At 48.6% G+C, this 14,362-nt stretch overlaps 1 pseudogene; it reads right to left on the reverse strand.

Annotated features, from left to right (window-relative positions):
- LOC149350797 (uncharacterized) overlaps positions 1-8,760 on the reverse strand; it is a 60,048-nt pseudogene extending 51,288 nt beyond the window's left edge.
- Between the last annotated feature and the right edge of the window lie 5,602 nt (positions 8,761-14,362).

Here is a 14,362-nt window from a genome sequence, read left to right on the forward strand (position 1 = left end):
CGACAGGGCTCAGGTAAGTAACCGTGCCCTGCTGCCAGATCTCGGAGGCCATTGCTGAAATGTAGCTCTCATCTGCTGCGATGTGGCGGTACTTTGTTCGCTGTAGTCTTCACTAGTAAATGGTTTTTTCCCTATACGTATGCCATGACGGTCAGAGTTATCTTGGCTTAGTGTTGCGTACCATCCAGTGGAGATCAGTGTTACTCAATAAGTTGTAGCACTAGTTCCTCGCAACTTCGCACGATTATTCATTCTGCACGAATATTCGCACAAGTGGCGATTATTGCTAAAAATATTCGATTCGTATCGCATTCGGTTCTGTCGCTGTTCGATTCGTATTCGTTTCGTTTATAGCTGCACTATTTCTATTCGATTCGGTTTTCAAAAACTACTATTCGCACTACCTTAAAAGCGCCGAAGCAAAAATTTGGAATCCGGCCAAAGCACTTACAGGCACATCTCTTGGTTTCCTGCACGCAACAGAGGCTTGCGGAAGGCTCCTCGTGGGACAACGATGGGCTTCTGACGCTTGCGGGAGCTCCGCCTGCCCTTCTTGCGAGAATATGCTCTCCTCACCTTGGGACCAGTATTGAGGCTGACCAGTTTCACCCCCCGGTTGAATTCGAGGCCGCAGTTAAAGAAGTCCTTCAGAGCAGCTCGGCCCACACATGGCTGCTGCGCCATATTCATCTGTCGCTGTTGTTTGCCTGAAATTGAATGTCCACTGTCAGACGCTGGCATCACACGACTGGTCGCTTTCACCGCTACCTGTCTCGCGGCATTAGCTTACTGGCCCTCATGTGTGCTGGCACATCGTCCTTGACTAAGAGTATTCCAGAGCACACATGTGTCGTGATATTTTAGGCATCCGCACGCATTACATTAATGACGAAACCATTCATCAGTAATAACTGCATTCTGCATGCACTTATGCATTACTGTATTAAGGAACTAGACAGGCGGCTGTGATAAATCAATTTTCTTTGTGCGCATTTTAAGCGGCGCCTACAAACGCTGAATGTCCCGGTTGTTCTCTGCAGCTAATTGAGAAAAAGACGTATTGTTGCAGCGAGGGGAGGAATACAAGGTGTTCCGAGCAGTTTACGAAACTTTTAAAGGATGGCTCTAAATTTTACGACCACAAAATATTGCCGAAGGCATTATGGACGTACAGACAAGCATGGAAAGCAACAAGTGCCTTAAACGTATTTGAAGTGCCTAAAACTAGTTGATCCAGCGCGCGAGTGAGCTAGGTCAACTTTCGAGACTTATCGCGAGCGGCACCAGCACGGCGCATGAAATGAGGTTCTTAAACAGACCTCTCCCCGCCTGCGTCACCAGTGGCCGGCGTGACGAGCGGAACATTCGGCTGCTGACAGCATTGCGCAGCAGGCGTAGTAAGTGCGGACACTGCTCTCATTTTGAGAAGGATTTGGGAGCGGATCGCGAGCCTAGTTTTTAAACCCAACAGCAGTATTCTCTTCTTTCACCAGTTTTGCGGGTGTCAAAAGGGCACTCTTTCGTAAATAGAATCTAGCTACGCGGTTTCATATTATCTAAGCCGCATTGTGTTCCAGGTTTACTGGTGTCATTCGCTATGTTTAAAAAAAATCTGGCGCATAAATATGATGTATCTACTCTTTTGGGACTGTATCCGTGTTCACCGGACTAGTCATGTGCGAGCTCAGATGCCTTAGTTTAACAAGACCATCGCCCGCGCTTTGGCGAGCCGCGAATCTGTCTTAAAAACGAACTGCAGCGACAGACCTGTTCCTGACGTGCTCAATGAGCAAGGAGGCGTTTTCCAGTATCACTGAGAAATTGTAGCGTTTTTCATGTTGCTTCTATTCGTCAAGGTATGAACGTTTTTACATTATCATTCCGGGCCAGTGTCGCAGCTAGGAAGCCGTAAGTCTCTGCTGAGAACACTAAATAGTTTACACCATGTAGTCTTTCGTCCAGTTTTTCTTTAGTGAACGAGGAAAAATAGGAAGAATACCGCGTAGTTAAGCTGTTGCGTGGTGCCGCTACAGTCTCACGGCCTGAAGATCAACGAATTGACCGGCTCCGTTGAAGAGAACAAGGGTGTTGTAACCAAGGATTCCATTCCATACTCATTGCACCATCCGCCTGGCCTACTGGATGATAGCGGCAATGATGTAGAAACACAGTTTTGCTTGAGGCAATGCAGTAGTGTAAAATGAGTCGGATTGGCATTGGTATTAGAGTCAAACTGTTGCATTGTTTTAAACATAGACTGCAATGAACTATTCCATCAAAACAAGAACTTCATATTTGCACCTTCTGTGAGCGCCAGCGACGATAAAAATATAGCTTGATTAATAATGATAAAATCGCCTCTATTTGTTCATGAGGCAAAGAGACACAGCTTTCATCAAATCGCGCACATTCTCATGTTACTTTAGTTCTGAGCCTCGTCTTGATTTCCCTCGTGCCATAACAGGCCACGGAGCGCCTCTGGCTGTCTACGAAGATTTTTCAACGCAGGATGCGGCTGCTGCAATGGTAGGTTTTAGCACTCACACAGAGGGACTCTCACGCGCGATTAATGCGTTAATCGCGACACGCTTCCATGAAGCACAGTGTCGTTGCGCGGAGGTTTAATGCATTTTCTCATTGTCATCGTTTCTGGATGCGCTTCCGGCTTTCCATGGTTGACTTTGGCTTTTTTCAGTTCGTCTACAAAGAAGCCTGCACATTTTTTTTTTTTTCTCATTTTGCGCGGAAGGCGTTTTTGGCCGCGAATAAATTCTTACGGCTAGAGGGAAACAGACCCTGAGCCAAGCGCGCGTCGGACCTGGCCCTGCTATCGCTCGTGAGATTGGCCCTACGCCTGCACCCATGCTCCTCGTCTTTGATGTCGAACTCTGATATCTATACTCTGCAGCTATATCTCCGATAAATATACTCTACTATCAATCTTGATTACAACCTGCAAAGAGCAGCGCAGAGAGCCGGGCTCATTTGATATTCGTGATCCTTGATCTCCCTCCTCAGCGACCAGAATAAAGTACTACATGCCACGCTGGCCTGTTAGTTGTGCTCAGCCAACATGGGGTGGAGAAAGCAAACGTGTCACCAGCTGAGAATGCGTAATTTGCGATTAGAAAGCTTTGAATTGAAAAAAGCGCACTGAGTACGCACTTGAGATTTGCGAACGCTGAGCCTTGGGCATGCCGTCCGAACTGCACGCCACTCCTTGTTCATCCAGCGCTCCGCTCGAAAAGTAGGATACGTGTCGCCGCAGCGCCTCGTCCATGAAGCAGTCCGTCGAAGACAGAGCCATTGACGTGCACTTCTGGTATTCGTGGACGGCTCTGAAAGGCGGATATTGGGCAGCGTAAGAGTAACAAACAAGCGATGACAGCTCTAGAAGTTCTATTGCACTTCACGCGCAGTTTTCTGTTTTTTTTTTTTTTTCTGGGCATTGGCTAAACGAGGTTATTTTTTCCCCGCCTGTCTTGGCTCCGCCGATGAGATTACATTCGTGCGAATTTAGCCGGCTGGGAACGTTCGCTGTTCATGGGTGCCGTCCGCAGTGCGAAGCGAATCAGTGCGGGCGCACTGTTCTTTTCGGGTCCCGTATATATAATACAGTTACCGGCAAAGCTGAAGAACAGCAAGTGCCTGGTGCGGGGCAGGTGAGCACAAGCACTGAAGTACTTCATCTGAGCTGGGATATTGTGCGTGATCGTTTAGTGGTCAAGCAAGAGGGGATCATGAGTCGATCACACCTTACGCTAATTTTCTGCACTGAAGATACATTGCTGGGTATCCGCGCCCAGGTACTGTTTCTTTTCCTTTTTTACGCTGAAGCAATCTCACTTCCTGCACCTAAACGGAAGAAAGTAAATTCTTACTGGCACATTAGTCTCCAATCTGCGCCCGTCCTGCTGTCGTTCTTCTCTGTAACGTAGTGGTATGCCAGGCCACACAGGAAGAATTTCCGGAGAGCCGATCGCTTGCGGCATGCGACCGACTGGTCACTGATTTGTGGTGCGTACACGATGTGATCTGTAATAAGAAGCGCGGTTCCGCTTAACTGGTCATTGAGAGCGTGTGCGCCTACAGGTATTGCAAAGTGCACGTGCCAGTAATGACCACGTTGGAAAGCTGCATTTAAAGTTAGTCGCAGGCTTGATGCTGTCATTCGAATCCACAGCGACTCAGCCTCGTAATTTGTCTCTCATATTGCAGTAGGCTACGCTCCCAAAAATGAAAAGTAATTCGTAGTCAACAGACTGACGTTTTCAAAGCAGCAATCCGGCACAAAGTTCGTCATTGATAGGGCCAACAACGGCGTTGCTAAGTTCTCCGCGCTCGCACAATACGCGAGACATCGATCACAGCAGTTTTCAAGCCACGCGCGACAGACACTGTGCCACAAATAGTTAGCTATAATACTGGGGCACAAAAACGCCAAGCTTCAATTCTACGCTGTTTTCAGAACGCGCGCTCAGATGGCGTACGCTAACGGCCCTGGGTAGCTGTTTCTCTTTGGCGCATCGAAGACCCCTTAATGGAGACTTGATTCCGTTCCTTCCTTTTTAGATGGCTCCTGTTGCCTCAGGATTGCCTTTTTGGCACGTCACAGACAGTCATATTCCCCAGTTGGCACGCAAGCTTCTGTGCACGATAGAGGAGGGGAGTATATGCATGATTTTAGGGAACCAAAGAATTAAAACGCACGCAGCGCCCGGGAGCACCATCGGCCGAGTCCGTGCGACGCTTGCATTGAGCATGTCTATCCTCAGTGGCTGCCAACACGCTCTCATTTCGACAGAAGAGCCTTAGAGATTAGTTTGACCTTCGAAGAAGGGTGTTCACTGCCCCACGAAATGTGTTCTTCGGGACCTGCAGCTTGCGTTCTCACAAAAGTATTTTTTTTTTTTTTGCGACCCAGAACGCAGCTTTACTGCTGTATTGCAAGTTCACATGACCGTGAAGTAGAAGGTACCGTTAGAACTGCACTCGCGGTTCGATCGTCAATGCTAGTGCATTCTATACGCAGACATGCTCTTACCCATGACATCATTGCAAGAAACGTTAAAATTCTCAATGTTTTGCCTGATGCGATCTTCCTCTATCTCAAGGAAATACTCTTTCTGTGGACAATGTGTCAACTTCATAACTGTTTTGACGCATTCGACGTACGACCGAAGTAACCTAGGTAGAAAAAAATAGCGACTTATTGCGGGACAGCTACTTGGCCGAGAAACACCGTTTGCTAACTGCTGCTCATTCCGCTTACTGGCAGGCATAGTCGCTGGCATCGGTGATGTGCTTTGCATCCACCTCGAGTATGCCCTCGCACTCGTTTCGACCGCTTTCATACACGTATCTTCGACATATTTTTTTATCTGTGTGAGAAAAGCCACTCACGTAAGCGCTTTCCGCCGAACAAGAACCGCACGGAGGCCAGCGAGAGTGCGCCAGACGCGGAAATGCACAGCGAGACCATGAGTAATCTGTCGCAGCCGTCACTGCGCGCTGCGGCAAATGGACCACCCGGAAAGGAAGCTACCAAGGGATCGTCTGAGAACATTCTCGCCTGCCGCGAGTAGGTGGCCCGCTTTTCAAGGTTAAAGCCAAGCACGCGGGCGAGACGTGTTGGCAACAATCAGGAAAACCGGTGGGTTTCCTGAGGCCGGGTATGGGATACCTCAACACGACACTAACCGTTGGCTGGCGTTGCCTGCTGAGAAGAAAGAAGCCCTGCATGCGCATACAACTCACCCCTGTCGCAGTTCAACCTGTTCACGAGCCTGTGTTGCTCGATGGTGGCGAGTGCTTTGTCCACTATCTGCGACTGCCCATCGCATCGTGTTGAGCGCAGGGCGTCGTGGACACAGCTGTGATAAGTCCTGAAATAACTGCAAAAAAAAATTGCAACAAAAGTCACGTCCAGTGCGATTCTCTTCACTGTCCGCGTTTCCCCGACCGCAACTTGATAGGGTCTCAAGGGTGCACGGTTCAAAAGCGCTTCTCACCGCGTTCAGTACTAAGCGTGATTTTAGTACTAAGAGGAAAACGACTCGCTTTTTAGTTGTGTTCTTCAACAAGAATGGCACTGAGGATTCCTCAGGAGTGCATGCATCGAATTTCGACTACATTTCTCTGTCTGATGTGCGCCCTTCAGCTGCAGTCAGCGCTATGTACTGCTCGGCCTTTAACTGTAAATAACGCTTAGTATCGCTGCATTTCGAACAAGCGCATCACATCGGTGCCTATGTTTACAGAGGAGTCAGGTCTGGCCTCGGGACTCGCTATTCTATGCAGTGCAATGCAACGCTATGCAAAGCCTAAAACAGTGCCAAAGTTTTTCTTTTAATGTCTGCGGCTGCGGTGCTGTGTTGCAATCTACATGCGCACCACAGTAATTTCGTTCTGTGATGATAGAACGAAGGAGAAAAATGATACTGAAAGCCAAACTGTGTTTTGAACAAAGCCGAATGGATATTTAGTTAAATGGCTTTGGCCCGACAATTAATCATCACTCAGAAAGACACGTTTGGAGATTTCTTCAAGGCGCTCTGCTCAGAACGCTTGCTACTACTGCCCGTCCTGTCACTAGAGGTGTTCTCAGGCTACGCAGTCCGAAGCTCTCAACAATGCGATATACTGTCGCGATGAAAATAAATGCGATCACCGCGGCACGGACGGGCTCCCCTGTTCTCATTTCTGAAGGGCGTGCTGTCGGGCTAGTTGGCATAAAGAAATTAGCGCAGCAACAGAGACAATATGGACAAGGAAGGAGACCCATGTGACCCATTCCCAGTTTCCACTTCCTATTTCTTTTCATCGCCTCTGTACTTGCAAACTTGTTCTTACCTGCACTTAACGGAGGTGTTGTCAGGGGATGATGTAATGACATCGTTGAAAACTTTCTCGCATTCATTTGTGAACTGGATTAGAACATTTTGGTCACACGATGATAACCTACGTCCTGCTGGGCTATCTGCTGCAAAAAGACAAATTTATGATTTATTTAAGTTGCATTCACTTTCCTCCATATTTAACCGCTATTGAGTCATTGGCAGCACGTCGGCTACCAACTAATCTGTGGCCTTTCCCGCCCTCTGAGTACTAGCTAAGGCCATGGTTGATGTAAACGCCGAAATGTTGGGCGCTAGCACCCACTGTAAGTCCTGCGGCCTGTTTTAATGAAAAAGAAAGTCTTTTCTGCACTACAACCGACCGCAAGCTGAGTGTAAAACAGCTCGGAATTTTTTCTTTCTGAAATATTTAACGAAGCCCGGTTCCTTGCGAAAGAAAAGGGAAAGCAGCTTTGTCTTACATACTTGCTAGCACATACATACAGCACACCTTATAGCTTACAAATCGCGTCGAGAAATAACTCAAGATTGTGAGATCAAAAGTGTGTCCACATGGGGCCTTGTGAAATCTGTTTCGCTGCGCAAATGGTGTATCAGCATACTAAGTCCTGCGAATTCCCAGCGCCGCAGACTCTAGCATCATTACGTCAGGGGACCCCGTTTCGTTAACTTCTATGCGACTGGTACGCCTACGAATCGAGGAACACCAAATTCGTGTGCCTTCTCTGAATAGCAAGGGGTGTATTTTCTTTAATAAGGTCCCTTCGACAGAACCAAAAGCCTTATGTGAACTGCCCACAAAGGTAAAGCATCATTAACATTTCAACACTTTCCGCGCCAGGTGATCGCAGTCACTCACATAAGACCACAGGCTTTTTAACAAGACGTATTTCGGTGATCTATGATGGACTACAGACTAAAGGAGTTCCATCTTTCCGTGATGAAAAATGTTTTTTTTTTCAGCTCATAACTCCATCACATAAAGCGCAAATAAAATTACTGCAGGATAATTGCAACACATCAAGCCATAAAACTATCTCCCATCATCTTAACAGATTCAGCGGGTTTGCGGGGTGTTCCTTCGGTTTCTATTGATTTCTCCGGCTAAACACACAGAGACAGCAACCGAAGCACAAAAGACGTGCGCGCGTACATTTCCATTGCATCATTAAAGTTTCTGTAAACGTGTTTTATGACTTTTTAAAACAAAATTTCGCCGTCGGCGTGACACAGTTGTCGTGCGTTTCCTGGTACTTTTCTCTTTGTACTGCTACCTCAGATTTTGCCAATTCGCAAAATTTTTCACCAGTGATGCAGGCACGGGGCCGCTATTCCATTGGCGTCAACCTTCAATTTTCTCAATGGACGCACAGCGGCTTGCTGCATCTCTGCTCTGTCTTGCGCTGTAAGCAAACTGTGCGAGAGGTGACGAAATACCTGCTCGTGGTAGGTATTCCACAGCACTGGAAGAGACGCTGATGGAAAGCCAGAGCAGGAAATGCAACGCTATCCGTGGTTCATTCATCGCTTATTCATCAGGTAAGCCGGGATGTCGAGAAGCTTTGGCCACCCCAAGTCGACTCTGTAGAGAAAGGAAAAATAACACGGTCCTCCGAGCTGCCAGCTTGGAAGCCCACATATCGATGCGATTCACGAAACGAGCGCTGAACGACGCCGTAGGTAGCCCGCACAGCGTCTCAGTCAGCACCATTATTTCAGGCGTAAAGCGTAGCGCAGTCGCACGGAGCGGTGACCACTTCGGCGAAAGCTACTCCTGAGCGCAGGAACGAAAATAAGGGGACCTGTTACTTAAGCAGACGTGTAGGGATCAGTAGGTTGCTTTGCATGCTTGTTGCGCACAACTCTCCACTTCTTTCCGACACATACCTATGCGGGCCGCCATAGCGGCACCAGTGCGCCACTCAGCGGCGATAACTGTAGGCTACGTGCAGTGCACAATTTACTCTAGGCGTAAACTTTTAGACAGCAGCGAAATTTTTCATCATGAGTGCGTCGGAGCTGCCGGCCTTATTAAGTTCTGTGCAGAAAGGACCGACCTTCCTCAAACTAAGGAGCTCCCAACTCTTGCGACTTTAAAAGACGGCTTCATCATTAAGCTGAAGGGCACTCCCGGAACACTGCGCTCATGCCTGAGTTTTCTTTCAATTAGCACCATAGCAGAGGTTCTGTGCAACGCTTGGGCCCGTCTGTGTTTTGTCGAGAAGCAAGAAGCCCAAACGCGCTGCCCCGGTCATTGGCAAAATACAGCGGAAAAGGCTGCCCATTAGTTACTGCTGTGTTGGCAGTCGCAACAAATGCGTTTCGAAGGGGATAATGCGCATAAATGCGATTGCTACGCGCAGACGGTGCAAACTTACTACAGCGGCATACACTACACAAAAAACTATCAAATGTGCCAGCATGAAAGCCGTCGGTTCGGCTCGGAAATTTCTTCCCACTTCGAGTTCGCGGGTCAGCCAAATCCGAGTAGCTCCATCACACCACTCATAAACGTCTCGACAAGCAAGATAACCACACGGATACGCAGGTAATGTGCACTCATGTGAAAGATGGCCCCACAGTAGAAAAAGCGAGGCTCTGGTTATCCGTTAGATATCGCACCGGTTGTGCACAGGTAGAGAAAATTATTCCTCCCACGCTGCATATTAATTCCCGTCAGCATAAAATGCAAGGGGCGCTGGGTAGGTTTGACGCTTTGGCTGTATCGCTTAGCACGCGTCTGAGAAGTGCAACGAGCGCTGCGGCAGCATTCGGCGCTATGCTCGAACCGGTGAGCTCACCACTTCGTTCAATTGCGGTTCCCAATGCTGACTCATCCAGTACCTAGTGCTGAACTAGGAATAAACTAGGGCGTAGGGATAAACGGAGAGCTTTAGAGCATAGCCTTCATGGTCCAGGTCATGTGACCTAATGTACTGTTGCCTTACCTAAATTAGCCGAGGAGTGCCTTAAATTAAGCGTAAGTCAGGCGTTGTAATTAAGCAGTTTTGCCATAAAGTCATATAAAGGCGACTTCATGTAGATGTAAGCCTAGTTGTGGAGGTTGTCAACAGAGCACAATGAGAAGTGAGTGAGAACAACTGACTGACAGGTGGCCATAATAATGCGGCAGAATTCTCAGTCCACGTGAAGAAATAGTGATGCTGGTGCCTCGAAATGGAAGCGAACACACGCCATGGTTTGAAATAACTGCCCCAGTCGGGCGCGGGGAAGTGAACTCTGGTTAATGAGACACGCATTCGTGGAAGGCTGCTAAACATATTAGACCCCCCGGGATTCTTTACATTGCACAGAAATGTCAGTACACGGGCGTTCATTCTCCACCGAAACGCGGAAGCCTCGGCCTGGGCTACACCAGCGAACTTGTACTAACCAGCCGAAAGAGTTTTCCGCAACCACCACAAATCAATGGCCACTATCTTAACCGAACATAACATTGAGCAGGAATAATGTAAAAGTTTACCACTATTATGCCGCTCAGATTCTTCAAGCCCCTCGTCAAAGTCTCAAGCAAAGTCACGCCCCCGTTACGCAAGAAATGGCCACTGGGCGATATGTGTGATAAGCCGAGATTGTGACTGGAGGAAAAGAATCTTCACATTGTGCCATCCCAAGTCCTGTTGAACTACGTTTCAGCAATGTCACTTCTGGACTCGACACTGGCCTGTTCACAACTGTGAAATGCACTGGATCGTTTTGCCCAACGCAGTAGGTTTTCCCGTTAGTCAATAATTAATTGCCCGCTTAATTTAATGCCTCTGGCGTTTCGTTCCTGTTCAGCCGCATAGCAAGCACATCGGAGCTTCACCTTTTCGCACTGTTAAAAGAATCTCCGCCAAAAAGGGAACACAAAGTCCAGGCACCCAGGTCAAGTAAATAATCGCACACGGCCACCAGTATCACTCCCTCCGACTCGCACAAGCTTGATGACAATGCTACGGTGTCCGATGTCCGCGCAGCTATTCTGGCGCGGACAGTACAGTGAAGTTATGCGCATAGCGGCTCGTGCGTTACTGCAACTGCTACCTACAGCGTCACTCTAGCTACAAGGCACGACTGCTGACCCCGAGCCCCCTAGGCAAGAGCCAAGCCTAACGGAGCCCTACAGCCGACCGCGCTGCCATCCAGCCAAGACACTCACCTAGGCTGCTGCGCTGCCCCGCGGTGCCCTCTCGAGCGCTGCACGTTGCCGTCCCGGCCGTTCAGTCCAGCGCCGCGACTCCTGGGCGAGCCGAGAACAAGAGCCCGTAAGCTGTTCGGGGTCGGGCAGCTGGTTCGGTGGCTCGCGAGTCGGGGCCGGGCGCGTTCCAGCGCGAGGCCGTGAGCGCATGCAGTGCGCTCTTCACTTCGTCGGCGGCCTCCACAAGGGGGCACATGCTCGTCCAAAAAGACAAACAATTCGCACGTTTCATTCGCATTGGCCGCCAATCGAATTTCGTGGCGCGCCCAAATTATTCGCGCGACCAATTTTCGCGAAGTCTATGTGATTCGCAAAGTCGTTTACAGTATATGCCTGCAATGACAACACCTTCTCTGGAACACGTTCGGCATCAGTCCCTGATATATACGAAAATGCAGTGCTTGGTCAGACGCCTGCTAGGACGTTCGATCGCGCCTTGACTGTCTTTCTTGGATCTCCATTTTTTTCGGGGGGAGAGGTGGGGGGGGGGGGGGGGGGGAATTAGCGTAAACAGTGCAAAACTTGGAAGTACGACCAACAGTAACTGGGAGGTAGCGTAAAATGTGGGAGGTTTCGCATGATGTATTGCATCGAAAAATCTTAGTTGTGCAGTCATGAGGTTTCGCCTATTGAAAAAAATACATGCATGCATACTGCCCGTCACTTTCGTTGAATGTACCCGCAAGTACCAGGAGCACGCAAAGGTAGGTCCGATGCTTAGCTGTCGAGCTTAGAGAGGTCTCGGTTTCGAGGTATAAGGAACGTGTGCATTTCCAGAGCAAGAGCTCTGAAGGTCGTTGCCGGATCTCGCGAGTACCGCTGATCTGCTTCTACATCTGTGTGATGCCACAAGCGCTGTATTTGGTATTCCATGATCAAAGTCCTGGTTTGGACTCGGCGTGCAACAGTACTCGCTTGGCTCTTTGTTAGTAGAGAATGAAGATAGGAGACGAAAATTCGCTTTTCACTTGCTATGCCTGGAGGCACTAGCGGGCTCTGATTAAACTGTCGGCGATATGTTAAGAAGGGTGCTGGTTTCTGATACATCTTCATCTAAACTAGAGTTCATAAGCTGGCGAGGCTTGCAGACCTACAGTACGTGGATAAATGAGTCCGATTGAGTCGGTGAGACATCGTTTCGTGATGGGCTGCTGCGCCTAGGACTCCGATGTATAGACAAGTTGTTTAACAGCTGTGAGGGTTGATGAGGGCAGATACATGGCCTACTGGTCACAGTGGCTGTTTGCTTTAAAGTTTGCACCAGCTGTGTGTCACCGACGTGCACCAACTTATTACTCGTGATGCTGTAGACTCAATTGTGCGCATGCTGGCGGGAATAACATATAGCGATGGTATGGTCGTATGTGGGCTTTAACGTCCCAAAGCTGCTCATAGGCTATGAGAGACGCCGTAGGGGAGGATTCCGGTTCGATGTCGACCCCCCGGCGTCCTTGAAGCCCACGAGCGTTTTTGCATTTCGCCTCCATCGAAATTGCATGTAGAGCTTGCGTGCCTGGAGTAACGATCAAGCATGGCTCCAGCTGCAGCTGTGAGTGGGATCGTCCAGCGCAACGAGCAGTCAGCCTTACAAAGCGATAATCCTTTCGTGGGGCATGTCACTTTTGCTTTCTGCTCTGGTTGCCGCTGTTGATTGTGGATTACACTGCCAGGCCTCTTTCTCGGTGTATGGCAGAGGTCTGAAGCTAACCTGGCGACGCGGGCCGCATCGGATGAATTTTGTCTCCCAAGGGTCAGTAGCCGAAAAGGGGAGAGAGGGAAAAAGGGGCTCCAATGCCAGAAAAAAAAATGGCAGTGGTTTTGCTCTGGTTAAACCTGGAGGATTGCGAAAGCAACGAGTAGAGAGAGAGAGAGAGGCGATGGAGAGCGCGCGGCAGCGGCTCCGGCACGCTAGCTATGCGCCGCTACTGCGCACGCGCAAATGGCGAGCGCGGCGGCGGCACTTCTGAGCCACCCGCGCAGCGATGGCGGCGGCGCGCCAGCTGTGCGCCGTGTGACGTCACTGCTCCTCGCGCATGCGCAGTATGGCCTTTCGTCAGCTCCGCGAAATGGTTCGGCGACTCGCGTAGTGTTGCTTTCGTAACAAAAAATGTTCAAAAGCAAGCAGTAGCAGGTACGGGTAAATTCAGCAAAAAAATTAAAGCGAGTACTTCAAACGCTGCAGTGAAGAGGGTCACTTGTAAACAAAAACGTTTATTTTTTCTATTTTGCCTTTTCTGCCTTGGTCAAATTTACAGGTCTTTCTCACTAAAAGCTTGCGATTTAGTAGAGAAGGATCACCCGACGTGGAGGAATTATACAGGACGATTTTTTTTAACCTTTAGGTTTTTACTTTAAAAACTGCCCGAGATACGTCGAGGCAGTCTGTTAAGCTAGGTTGTAGAGCCAGGCGTCCAGTATCAACCTCGAATTGATCAATAATTAGATAACTAATTAACTTAATTGATCTAATAAACATTTTTTTATTTTAGATGCAAGGTTATATTGCGAAATTGATGGCCGTCAACATCGAAGGTGAGCCCTATTTTTAAATTTTCTTAATCGGCAATGGTAGAGAGAGGGTGTGGTAGATGGTCCTTGGCGATCACAAAATGAACAAGGGAGGTGAAAACCTCAGGTTGCTTGAGCCAACGTTTCGACAAGGGGACTTGTCTTCGTCTGGGCAGAGCGTTCATCATTGGCAGGGATTAAATAGGGCCTTCGCTCCGAGGAGGAAGGCCCCGGGTGGGGGAAGGAAAGTGTTGTGAGAGGGGATGCGTGTCAGGAAGGGGAGGGAGGTGAATCTTGATTCGTTAAGCTGCAATAGTGGAAAAACTTATATCCGGGGGGTGTGTAATGAACAAAGGCTTTGAAGGGGCTGTGGTTGGAATATTGAACGTCATACATACTCATTTGAAAGCTTGTTTAGCTGGCTTTCCACATTATCTAATCATAAAATAGCGTCTCTGCGTGAGGTATCGTCGCCGACATCAATTTAACTTCTTTTACATCATCAAATACACCAACTGCGCCTGTATTTGATGTATAAGAATAGCGAGAGGCACCATTTTATGATTCGTAATGCGGGAAAGCCAGCTCAGCAAGCTTCAAAAACGTATTTCTGATGTTCGATATTTCGAACCATACAGAATATTTAGAAACTGTGCTCACCTTCGATATTGACGACTATCAATTTCGCAATATAGCCTTGGCCCCTAAAATAAAAATTAAGTTCATTAGGTAATTTGACCCATTCGGCCCTGGGGGTGTCAGCTGACATCACAACACAAATGTTCCGTTCGCGCCT

The sequence above is a fragment of the Amblyomma mixtum genome, chromosome 3 (assembly GCF_055824585.1).
Source record: "Amblyomma mixtum isolate Tamu chromosome 3, ASM5582458v1, whole genome shotgun sequence".
In the NCBI taxonomy this organism is placed as follows: Eukaryota; Metazoa; Arthropoda; class Arachnida; order Ixodida; family Ixodidae; genus Amblyomma; species Amblyomma mixtum.